General features: G+C 34.2%; 1 protein-coding gene across 9 annotated transcripts in view; it reads left to right on the forward strand.

The window, feature by feature from the left end:
* The window catches only part of LRRC4C (leucine rich repeat containing 4C), a 506,992-nt gene that overhangs the window by 281,250 nt on the left and 213,237 nt on the right, over positions 1 to 12,505 (forward strand). For 6 of the 9 annotated variants that reach the window (XM_032111687.1, XM_032111689.1, XM_032111688.1 and 3 more), the window contains one exon: positions 4,134 to 4,271. The exons of the other annotated variants lie outside the window; for them this stretch is intronic. The gene's annotated coding sequence lies outside the window, so the exon portion shown is untranslated. The remainder of the gene's footprint in view (positions 1 to 4,133; positions 4,272 to 12,505) is intronic. 9 annotated transcript variants of the gene reach the window in all.

The following is a 12,505-nucleotide window of genomic DNA, read 5'->3' on the forward strand; positions in this document are numbered from 1 at the left end:
GATGATTTTACAGAGGAAGGAAATGAAATTATCATTGGGAAGGGGGAAATACCCCATCAAAAGAAAACAGGCAGTTTAAGGCAATGATAGAATAAGAAAACATCTTTATAAAAGGTGCTTAAAGTGTGGCTTATTCTTATGCAATGGTAAAGAAATGGTTTATCAGCCTGTATTTAATTAATCCATTTTACATGTCTGGAAACTATATATCCAAAATCTGCATGGTGATTCATGCATGAAAGGAATTTTTCTGTGTGATACATGAATTTTTTTTTTTAAGAAAGAAAACAATAATCTTCATTTAAAACAATTATGGCTGAGTTCTGAGTCAACTTACTTCACTGAGTGTCCTAGAAGTCTCGCTCAGAATTAGGGTATAGAAAACATTTTAATTTATTTTCCCTAGACAATAAGTAAGAGAAATGGATGTGCACATTTTACGTCACATTCTGACTATACCAACAAGTTGTAGGATTTATTGGCTTAGTAGGAACAATTGAGTCACTTCCATAAAATCCCAAGTATAAATCCAACCAAGACTCCTAAAATGTGGTTGACTTAATCTATTTGGGAGTGAGATTCTTTTCAACATGGAACAGTCATAAAACAAGGAAATTGCCCGGAACGAGGTACTGAAAATTTACATCCTCTAGGAAACTCAGGGTAATTGTATGAGCCTGCAGAATGCATTTTGTTTCATAGCATTATGCAATGGGAAAGAGAATCCAAATAATTCAGTCTTAGTCATCACTCATCAGGGAACAGTAATACCATGGATTTTTCTAATTTCCATGTTTTTAATGTGAAATAATTTGACCTTGCATTTTCTGTGGGGGACAAGAAGAACTGTGAAAGTAAGGCTTTATTTAAATACAATATGGTGACAGATGAGAGAATTTGTCCTTCCACAACCATGTAATCTTTGCTGTGGAAACAGAGAATTTACATCAGACTGAGAAATAGTATTTTTAAAAGAGAAAATGGAATGTAGCGATATGTACACTGTCAAACTACCAGAAAGCAAAACCTAATCAGAATTGAAATTAAAGGGTTGAAAATGAATTTAAGGTTTTGAGACACTAGCAGGTTGCTGAAGTTTTCTGTGCTGCTAGTGGATGAAAATCAGCCTTTTCTTCAGTGGCCATTGTATTGTAGGAACATGATCAGAAAATAGGATTCTGTGATGTTACAGGCAGGATGAGAAACAAACAAACTAATGCTCACTTTAGCAAATCCTCAAAACATAGATGTCCTTGAAACTTTGGATTAGATGGTCTTCATAGATCCCTTCCAACTTCAGAGATTCTCAGTGATTCCCAAACACAGAATGAAAATAATTCTGTAATTAATCATAATAAGTAATTTTATTTATACTCCAGGCAGTTCCTCAATGGCAGTTATAGTTCTTGTTTAACAATAGAAGGATTATTGATTAGTGCTGTTACTACTTTTATTATGAAAACATCTGTATGAGATTGTTATCATTGTTATATGCATTTTATAAATAGTTCTATCTATTGTTTATACTTACAAATATAAAGTATACAATGAATTACTACTGCCATTTTACAGATTGGAAACATAGGCCAAAAGATCAAATCCTTATACTCAGTGCTTTTCTAAGCATAATGCCTATTACCACCCTTGGTGACCTATTTTAAACATATGGGAATTAGAAACTGAACCTCTGCAGTCAGAGTCCCTCTGTCACCAGGTACCTGTTCCAACATCCATTCCCCTGAACTGTGTTTGAAAGCAGAAGAGGAGCTGACTGATGATAGTCACCAGCACACACAGTGCATACGTGGGTGTGAACTCTGAGTGCTTGTTAAAATACCTCAACTAACTACTGGTAAAATTGGATTAATATTAGGTGCTAACTGATTCTGTCATATATTAAGATAAAAGAGATTAAGAAAATTTTTTTAATTGAAGAAATACCTTAACAGTTTACTATGAAGTGGTTGTTACTTCTGTAGTTACAGAATAATATTCACTGTCTCTGTACAAAGAAAAGTCAGTGATTTAGTTTTCAGACTGGAATGTCATCTGATCTACTGTTGCCAAAGGTGATTCATGTCATCCTTCTGATGGGAGGCAAAATATTTGAGGTTAATTTAAAATCTAGTAATTTGTAGTAGTAATTTGTAAGACGACATATATGTACCTCCTGTTTTTTGGCAGAGTGGTTCTCAGTTTTAATGGTACAATTAGGCCAAATTCTGATCTTCATGCAGCACAAAAGAAAAATCACTTTTTGCAGGAAAGTTTTCAAGTGGTCCTGGTGATTAAGTTTCAGAACAGTTGTAATCTTTTTAGTTTTCCCTTATATAATCGTAAATTAAGCTATGGTTTAATCTGTGACTGTGAATGTGTCTGATGGGTTTTTCTCTCTTGTATCTATTTTTGTCCCCTGATTATTCTCATTTATTATGGAAGATGAATAATATATCAGTGGTGTAGGTGTATGCATAAAACATTTTTTTCACGCTTTAAAGAATAACAATTTTAACTTTTATATTCTATTTCCTATATATTGTATTAATATATTTTCTGTATAAGATTCAGTATGCTTCTCATTCTATTTTCATATTTCATAAATTTGAGGAAGAATGTATTTTTAACATCTGTGCCCAAATAGAAATTCTTTCAGATGATAAGAAACTATTAGACCCCTCCAGTTAAGTTTTAAATAATGATTTTGCTTTTCCAGATACTGAAGCTAATTTTTCTTATGCACATAGAAAGCATTCAGCAGAGACAGGAAGCTGACCATAGAGTAATTTAATTACAGTTAATTAATAAACCCACTGGATCAAAGTAAGCTAATAAAGACAAGTGATAATGTGTCTTTGGGATAGAAAATCACTCTTAGGAGAAAACAAGATGAAAATGTTCAAAACATTTTATTTCCACACCGCCTATTAACTAGATACCTCATTTTCAGTAATTCAGAAGTGTTATATATGTAACTGATATTATGATACATAACAGAAACTGCCAATATTGCAATATCTCAAATTAAGCTTAGTATTAGTTATAAAGGAATGTTACTGTATTTTTGCCCCTGAGTTTTCCTTCATACGTTGCCTTGGAACACAGAATTCCAGAGTCTTCTGGAATTCAAGTGATTTAATCTTTTCTGTGGAAGTATTTGATGTTTGGCATGAACTTGTCAGATATCATATGTCTGAGATCTGTTGATTAATTAGGGATCACCCTGTTTACTACCAGATATTTTTTACTTCAAAGGGGAAATTACATTTCCAAGTATTTGAATAGCTACATTGTGCAAAACAAGCATGATATACACCTGCCTTAGAATTTAGTTTTCCTCGGCAGAGTAACGTAATGTAGCTCCAGATTAATAAAATATATAAGTAACCATTAATGACTGTCATACATATATAAAATTGGAATGGAATCAGAATGATAAAAAGCTTGGCCTAGGGAATAAAAAAAAAAAGTACTGTTCCGATCTGCAGCTGGTAGGGAAGATGTATGTCTGTCATGGTGATGATATCCAGCCTTTAGCTCCTGTCAGGAAGTGGCTCTACTGTCAGAGACAGTCTGTGCACAAAGAATACCCAAGTTCCCAGGTGCTCCCCAGCATTGTACACTTGGCCTTGGTGAATGTACAGCTCCTGCCAAATGCTATAAAATGCTACAAACATTGGAAAAACCCAACCCACAATAAAATTACTGGCTGAATTTCAATAAATGCAGTTCAGAAAAGGATAATGATTTTTCTTTGTCATTGAGTTCTGGTGTGAATTGGCAAATATTTTGTCTGGTAAATGGGATGACTGTAGCATAGACTATCCGCTTTGTGGTGTCTCAAGAACAAGTTCCACATTATTATTCAAATTATTGTTGATTAAGAGAAGCAGAACAGAATATAACCTCTAGTCAAAACCAGATGAATTCCCTTTCATTTTCTTTGTTTATAGATTGTATGTTTTAGGTGGTCTGCCTAAGAAATTTCAACTGCTTGCACTTTAGAGCTGTTTCTGTTTCATAATTAATTACAAGATTTTTATGCTTATTCTAAAGCACATGATAATCTCATGCTCTGTCAGTATGAGACACACCACACCATTAAATGTTTTCTTTTTTCCCCTCAATGCACACAGGTTGCCAGAAAAAAGGAATGTGCAATGGAGATTGTTAATATGGACATATCCTAAGACACAGTGTACCTTTTGATAAAATAAATACACTAGACTTTGACACGAAGGACAATTAATAGTGCCATGAATTACTGAGGACAGGTAAACTAAAATTTACTTTCCTTCTATTCTTTCATTCATTAATATAATGTGTCTACTAAGGCCTGCTATTACCTTCTTTCCAAACTTTGTTCTTGCCTGTTCATTTATAACTTTTCTTATATTCACACAAGGTTTTATAAGAAAAAAGTGGATAAATGGGTGATTGGTGATCAATGTTTACGACAGAACTCAAAATGGCTTTTACGTTTGTAACTCTAGGCTCTTCACTGATAGCAGACACAAATTTTAGGGAATGAATTTGCTGTGACTCATCTGTGTCAGTCTTGTAGTCAAGTTTGTTTGTGCTTAATGCATAAAGCGAGCTAAGTATTAATCTTTAATAGTCAGAAAAGTCTGCGTGCAGTCTAAAGAATTTGGGCTATAATAAGCATGGAGCCTTTTATTAGAGCATCAGTGTGTGTTGATGGGAGCAGAGTCTTGTATTTTGTATTTGTACAGAGGAATACTGAATTATGAGAGAAATCTAGGGTACAGACGATCTTTCAGTCTGATTTTTAACTTTGTTGCCTTTTTTGTACAATCATTATTGTGGAAAGGGAATTCTGATGGCTACCAGCACTGGAATGGGAATTTTACCTTTTTGTTTTTCATATAGTTAAATAGATTGTGAATCCTTTCAGAGGTTAAGAATCAGTTTTGATTTTTCTTTTTTTCTTGTATTAGCAGTTTTTTGAGACTTTGTCCTACAAGCAAGTATGCTATTAAGTGAGAATTATTTTGTGTTTTGAGTTCCATAACCATCCAGGTCTTAAAAAAGCTTTCAAGATTAAAAAAAACCCCAAACCTAACAAAATTAGAAATAATGGTATTATAAAAATATCAGGATTTTTTTCAGGTTGTTTTTTTTTTTTTTTTTCCTCCAAAGACAGTCTGTATAATTCAAGAAAGAACACTCTTTTCTTCTAAAGAATAACTTATTTTCTGTTTGGTATTTTCAAATGTGTAGAAAATCACTTCATCTAAGAGCAGTTTTTAGTATGCCTTACAGTAGAATGTTACTATATTTTGTCATAACACTAGTAGAAATTAATGGGCAATGACAGTTGTCATGTTTTGGAGACTGCTGAGAAGTGTTTTGAGAAAGTTTTGGATATGTTGATGCAGTACAATTGGAGAACTTGTAATGCTGGTGATGACCTAAATTAGAATATATCTGCATTGGTTGGTGTTCATTTAGAGGCAAATTAAAAAAAAAATAGAAACTCTAAAATTTTCAAAATAAATGTGAAAGCATAGTGGATGTAGACCTGTCTGAATTGGTATTTAGTCCTTCTTTCTCTTCCCTGTTGAAGAAAAAAGATTTAAAACTATCGTAGCACTCTAGATATTTGTTCTATTATTGCCACTTGTCTGCGAGAATTCCTATCTCCAACCTGTTTACCACCTGCAGGGTGGAATTCTGCTTATTTATTTATATATGTCTTAGAGCTTCAGATGTTTGGTTGTTTGGTGGGTATTTTTGGTTTGTTGGTTGGGTTTTGGTTTTTTGTTTTGAGGTTGGTTGGGTTATTTTTGGGATGGGTTTTTTTGGGTTTTCCTTGTTGTTGTGTTTTGGAATTGTTTTTTTTTTTTTGTATACTATTTGCTGAGTAGTCATACCAGGAACTTTTTTGGTTAATATATAAAATTACTCAAATCATATGGCTGGATAGGAAGTACCACTGTCAGTCTTAAAGAAATATTTTTTAAAATACATTTTGGGATTGCTTTGTTGTACTGCAGAAGAGAACTGTTGTGTATAGAATAAAATTAACATTCCACAGACCTCTACTTGAAATGTATTGGTTTTTATGCTTGAGAAAGCACAAATGGCATGCATGGTGTTTATATGTTAATTACCCATACTGTTATCTTCTGAATACACTTAGAAATTTACAGCCTTGTGTTTTGGGTTTGCACAGTAAGGTTTTGGTAGTGGAAGGGCTAGAGGGGGAGCTTCTGTGGGAAGCTGCCAGAAGCTCCTGCTGTGTCTGATGGAGCTGATGCCATCAGGCTCCAGGACAGACGTGCCACTGATCCATCAGTGATGGTGGTAGTGCCTCTGAGATAACATCTTTAAGAAAGGGATGAAAAAACCCACCTGCACAGCAGGCAGCAACAGTGACAAGAAAGAATATGTGAAGGAAACAGCTCAGCAGACACCAAGGTCAGTAAAGAATGAGAAGGAGGAGGTGTTCAGGTGCCAGAGCAGAGATTTCCCTCCAGCCCATGGTGCAGCCTGTGGTGGAGGCGGCTGTGCTGCTGCGGCCCATGGTGCAGCAGATCCACCTGTCCAGCTGAGGAGGGATAGAAAGGCTTCAGAGACAGCTGGTATCCAACCCACCACAGCTTGTCATAATGCAGGGATGTATTACAGCAGTAATCTTTTTTTTCCCCTCTCCATTTCAAATGGTATGTTTACAGGCTTTCTGGATCAACAAAACCTGTTACCTAATACTGAACATAAATTGCACAAGCCTATAGTATTTAAAATACTGTGCACTAAATACACTTGTTATGATATTGCCATTTTTTTCATGGGTGTCTTAACTTTAAATGATGTCAGTGTTTAAACATATTTTGTTGTGATGGACACAAAAATTGGAATTTATGACAGATTTTAATGCAAAAAATTTCAGGTATGTTATATGTGCTTTAGAAACAATTCCTTTATAGAAGTCTTAACAGCAAAAAGTAACTTTATCTTCATCAGCTGGTGTAACTTGAGGAATCACGAGGTTGAAAAATTTTCCATCTTTTGAACAGCAATGGACTTATGTAAAACTAATCTCCTTTCTGAATGGCTTGGCCCATCTAAAATTTATTTACGATGGAGCAGATCTTTTCAAATACGTCTCAGAAAGCCCTTAGGCTGAGCAATACCTTCCATCACTTAAGGAGATAAATAGAGGTGCCTTAGTAATTTTACTATTATGGGTCAAATTCCACATTGCATCTCAAAGTCTAGACAACTAACCCTTTTTGGGGGAAGAAGGCAAACATGGCTGTCATAAACCATCAACAGATGACGTATCAATAGCATTTATTTTCAAAATTTCGTACTCACGTTGGGTAATGAATTGGACCTGCTGTACCTTTGTCCTCTCACAGTTTGTCATCTGCATCAGCAAAATTTCCTTGGAGGTTTTCCCAAGGAAAAGGATGAGAACCAATATTATGCTTGAAGTTTCAGCAGGCTTTATGTACAAAACAGCAATTCAAAATAATGGCTCAATACTTTGCAACTTTGTGACCTTGTAATCCAGATTGTATAGGCCTCAAATCCTCTGCTATAAAATAACGGAAAGTATTGTCAATATTTAGGCTTTAATGTGCTCCAGAAGGATCAGATTGACCACGAATGTACTATGCTTAAAGACTGATGCTTGAAAAATCTGTGCAATGGTAGCCTTGCAATCATAAATCCATATATTCTCAACTTCTTGGGAAATAGTCCTTCCTGCATAAGGTTTTCTAACTGGCTAAATTTCAAAGCAACAGCTATTTTAGTAACAGAGTCTATTCTTAGGTGAGAAATGTTAAAAACTTCAGTTTTAGTGGTTACTGCTACTCTTCAGCTTCTCTTACTTAGAAGTGGGAAGAAATTAATTGCTGTGTGACCAAAGCAGGAGGGCAAAAGGTAGCAAAGGACAGAAGTCCAAATGTCAAAAGCAAAAAGCTAAAGCAAATATATTTTAAAATATGTGAAACACTTTTGTCTCACCTTATGTGACATTCAAGAGGAATATTACTCCAGTAGTTATTCCAGAATGTGAAGAACTGGCTGAAAATGCTCAGTTAGTCCTCAAGGAGCTGACCTGCCTTCAACAGGTAAAGGTATTTTGGAACATAATATAAATTCTTGCAGCCAGTAGCTGATGACACCTGCTTCTTACTGTTCATCTGCAGAAAGGTGAATCTGCTTTCTGCTTGGGGGGTGGCTCACTGCTTCTGCTGGCACATTTCACTGATGGGATTGTGTTCTCTTGAACTCTCACTTTCTTAGTGATACTCGAGAACAGTAAAACTTCATTCTGGTCCACAAAACATCCTTTATTTCTGGTTAAAACTTTTGCCACACAAACTTATCTCCCTTTCAGAGATATCGTTTGCCACTGAATCCATGTGTCTCAATATGGTTTGAAAATCTCTAGAAAGCTTGGACTGTATTTGAATTGTAATGAAATGTGAAAGCAGAGGAATCCTGAAATGTTCCAGGGTATTTGAATTTTTAACTTCATATCATTTTAAATTAAAAATGGGGCTGTAATAGTTGTATTTAAAAGACGACAGAAATGCTTTTCAATATATAAAATTATGTTGGATTAAAAGATATAAGAACTAAAATTAATTATTTTGAAAGAAAATAACTAGAGTGATGGAAATATTGCAAGCATCAGTATTTTTCATCCATCTTATTTTCATTATATTGTATTTTTAATGTACTCAAGGAGGACGTTTTCACAAGTGAAAATTTGATCACAATCCCAGTTGAAATACACAAGAATCACGTTTCTCATTTCTCACGGTGTCTAAAATATTTAGCATAAATCTTTGGGTATTGTGCCTTCCCTAAGGCATAGGAAGTTTGTGGCCAGCTCTACTTCTGATTCAAGGTGTGGACTGTACTGCCTGGACTGTACTGTGCACTACACTGCCTGTGTTGTGACAATAACTTTGTGACTCAAATGACTGTTCCTCTTCACTCTTCCTGTTGCCATCCCAGGTAGTTTTTATGTGAAGCTACATCATTATGTTGCTGATCAAACATTGCACTTAGAATCTCCTACCATCTAAATTCTTTGTGGAAGGACATAGCACTGTTATTATGGAAGACTCCTCTCAAGTTTGCATTTGCCAGGAAAAAAGTAACATTGCTTAGGAAAATGATCAGTACTGCTAAAGCTCTTGAATATACTAAAATAAGTTAAGAACATTTACAGTTCTTAATAATACCCCATTTCTTTAATTCACAACTCCCTCACCACAGTTTAAAAAACCAAACCAAAACAAGCCAATAAAAAGCTAGCCATGTGATTTAACTTAGTTATGATAATGGGCACCATCTTGGAGTGTAGCATAAATAAGTAGCAGAATAATCTTATGACTATTGTTTCTCTTACTGGTCTGCATATAGATGTTTTGAAATTTGAGATCCATGATATCAAAACATTTGAATGGATAACTTCTTTCTCTTTCATATGTACATCTCTTTTATTTCTTCTCTTTTTTTTTTGCCCCACAAACCCTCATATTTCCAATGCTGCAAAATTATGGGATACCAAAACTTAGAGATTCAGGAGTGAAAATTTCCCACATCATAGGACTGAAGATTACTGAAATACATATAAAGAATATGAGTCATTGTCATGGCTTATGAGACAATATTATAGACTGTGAAGGTGAATTAATGAGCAAAGTGGAGGGTATGAGTGAAGATCAAAGCTTCATAGTTAAGTGCATTATCATAGGAATATCATACAAAATAGTATATAATCAAAATATTGCAAGGCTAGAAGGGTCTTTAAAAAAAATTATCTTCCACTGTCTTGATTTATACATCTGGCTTCATGTGTGTGATTTAATGAAAATTAAGTACTCTTAAATTACTGATACCAGCAGGTCTCTGTATTTTATATCAGTTATTTTGTGTTAGAAGTTCACATTCAATTGAAACAATAGGAATTAATACAGAAAGAAATGGGCATAATTTTCAGTGAACACTAGAAAAAACGTGTAAAATTGTTTGAGTTGTATATGAGAACCCCCTGAGCAAGGCTGACATATGGCTGGTGATATCCTGTAGGGAAATGTAGAGTGCAAGGAGGTAATAATAATCCCTCTTAGAAAATAAAGGTCACAAGTGATAGCAAGTGCCAAGAAAGCATATGGGATTTTTTTAGAGCCTACTGGGTCAATAAAACCTCAGTAGGCTCATGTATTTCTTTAACTGTAAAAAAACCAATTCAATTTGGATCAGGGAGTATAAGGGTTTGTGAGTGAAGTAGAGAAAATACTCCTTCATACCCTGAGCCAGTGGCTGTTTCTTCTAGGAGGATATATTAGTTTTAGGAGGTTATGCATTGGAGCCATTGACCTGAGTTCCAGCTCTGTTGATTTCCTGAAAATCCAAAGTCAGTAGAAGCTAAGGCAGTAAGCGTTTCAGGAAATCAGTTCCTATATTTTTATATATGGATAGTGTTATGGATAAATAATATGTATTTCTGTATATTACTATATAAAAGTATATTTCAAGTTAACATATATTTAAGAAAGTTCTGTATTAAGAAGTGAATGATTGAAGTAACCAGAAGCTTACTTTTTCCTTCTAGATTATTCTGTTCATGTCAGATAAAGAATTATGAAAAATAATTTTATATATATATTTTTTTTTTTTTTTTTTTTAATGGTAGTGGTGATTACTCCAGCTTCTGAATGATGGATATTCATATGGCAAAAGATATTTTTGTCAACAAGTTAGCTCTAAGTGCAGCTGGTATGTACTTAACTTTTTAGGACTATGTTCAGAAAGAGGGATGCAACTGGATAAGTGTTAAGGCATGTAAGCAGAAGAAAGTATAGTATACCGTGACTATTAACTATTTTGCACGTGGAGGAATTCAGATTTTCAATTATGTCTTTGCTAGTCTAACACTTATTGACCCACTAACTTATCTCTCTGTTGTAACTGACTTCAGAAATATGTATTAATTGATGTGTAACACGTGCAACTGTATAGAGAAATATGAGAATGTTTGTGGTACGCAGAGATTTCCAGAAAAAAACAGTTTGAAGACTGAACGTAATAATAATGCTGGCAAAATATTTGATTTGCCATACTAACCTTTGGAATTCAGTTACTGTGTCTGTATTGTGTATCTCTATCAGACATCTGCTTGTCTGTGCTTGAAAAAATTTACCCCTACCTTACCAAACATAGTAGACTGCATTTGAAAATACAAGTTTTTTTTGTTAGCGTGAAGTTGCTTCTTGGGGTTTTTTTTGTCCCACACAGATTTTTCCTCCCAGACCAACCTTTATGTTTTCAATGAATTTGTCACGAATGTCTTTATAGCTGACTTCTTCAAAAGGTCTCTTTACAGCTTTTCTTTTCACGTTACATGGAGTGGTTTTCTTTCATGTGCAAACTGCTGGTGTAGAGATCAATTGTTCTCTAGATTGGTAACTTCCTGTTCTTTGTCTGCCATATTGCTGTGTTCTTGTTCCTCAGCATTTACTGTCCAGTTCATCTGTATTTGTAAAAAGTTAGCATGATGCAGCTCTTATCTGCACCTGCACTACAGGAACAACTTCTTACCATGGCTGTCACCAGAATTAGTGTCATTGTTTATTGTTCACTGCTGATAGAGATTTTTGTATTTCTAATTTTTATATAAACTGCATTGATTTGGGAAATTTGATGACTTATGATAGATAAGTTTGTCAATGCTTTAATTCAAAACTCTACATGGTTTAACTAATTTTAATTCACTGAACAGTTTAACTATCCAGTATAACTCACCTGTCCATCAGGCTTTATGATGAATTTTTGCACTATGGGACTCATACATGAAAATTCCAGGGGTTTTTTTTAGACATATGGATAACAACAACAAATTGAATTAAAAAATAACAAATTACTGATTTTAATTCAGTGACATTTGTATGCCTGTAAAAGTACTGAATTCTATAGAAATATTTTATTTTTTTACTAATATATTTGTCCTGTTTCCAGATATAAGGTTTTAATCCACTACACTTTTTATGTCTAAACAATCTGTACCAGATTACTTGAGAAATCCTTAGAATATGGTCTTTTATTTCATGCTAATATCAAAATACAGTACTCTATTATATTTTAGTATTATTATCAATCTGGTTCCTCCTATTTTGTGACAAATAGCTTGCTCAGTATGGTTAGGATTCTATGTTAGCAATAGTTGATGGCAGTAGATAAGTCTATGTTTGTCTATCAATTGCATTAACAGGAAATTCTCAGATTCTTGTAGCTTTAGAGATTTGGCCATAAGAACTTTGCTTTTGTAAAAATGTTTGTGAAAATAAATAGGGAAGCTAAAACCATAATGTTTGCTGTAGTGCTTTTTCTGGATTACTGCCAGTATGACTTGGAAAATCACTCATGAGATTATTCCAGCAATTATACAGAGCTATAGATCTAGTAAAGTGCATACCTTATATAACAAAACAATAGAAATCTAAAATAGCAGAGGGGA

Source organism: Corvus moneduloides, chromosome 6 (genome assembly GCF_009650955.1).
Source record: "Corvus moneduloides isolate bCorMon1 chromosome 6, bCorMon1.pri, whole genome shotgun sequence".
NCBI lineage: Eukaryota > Metazoa > Chordata > Aves > Passeriformes > Corvidae > Corvus > Corvus moneduloides.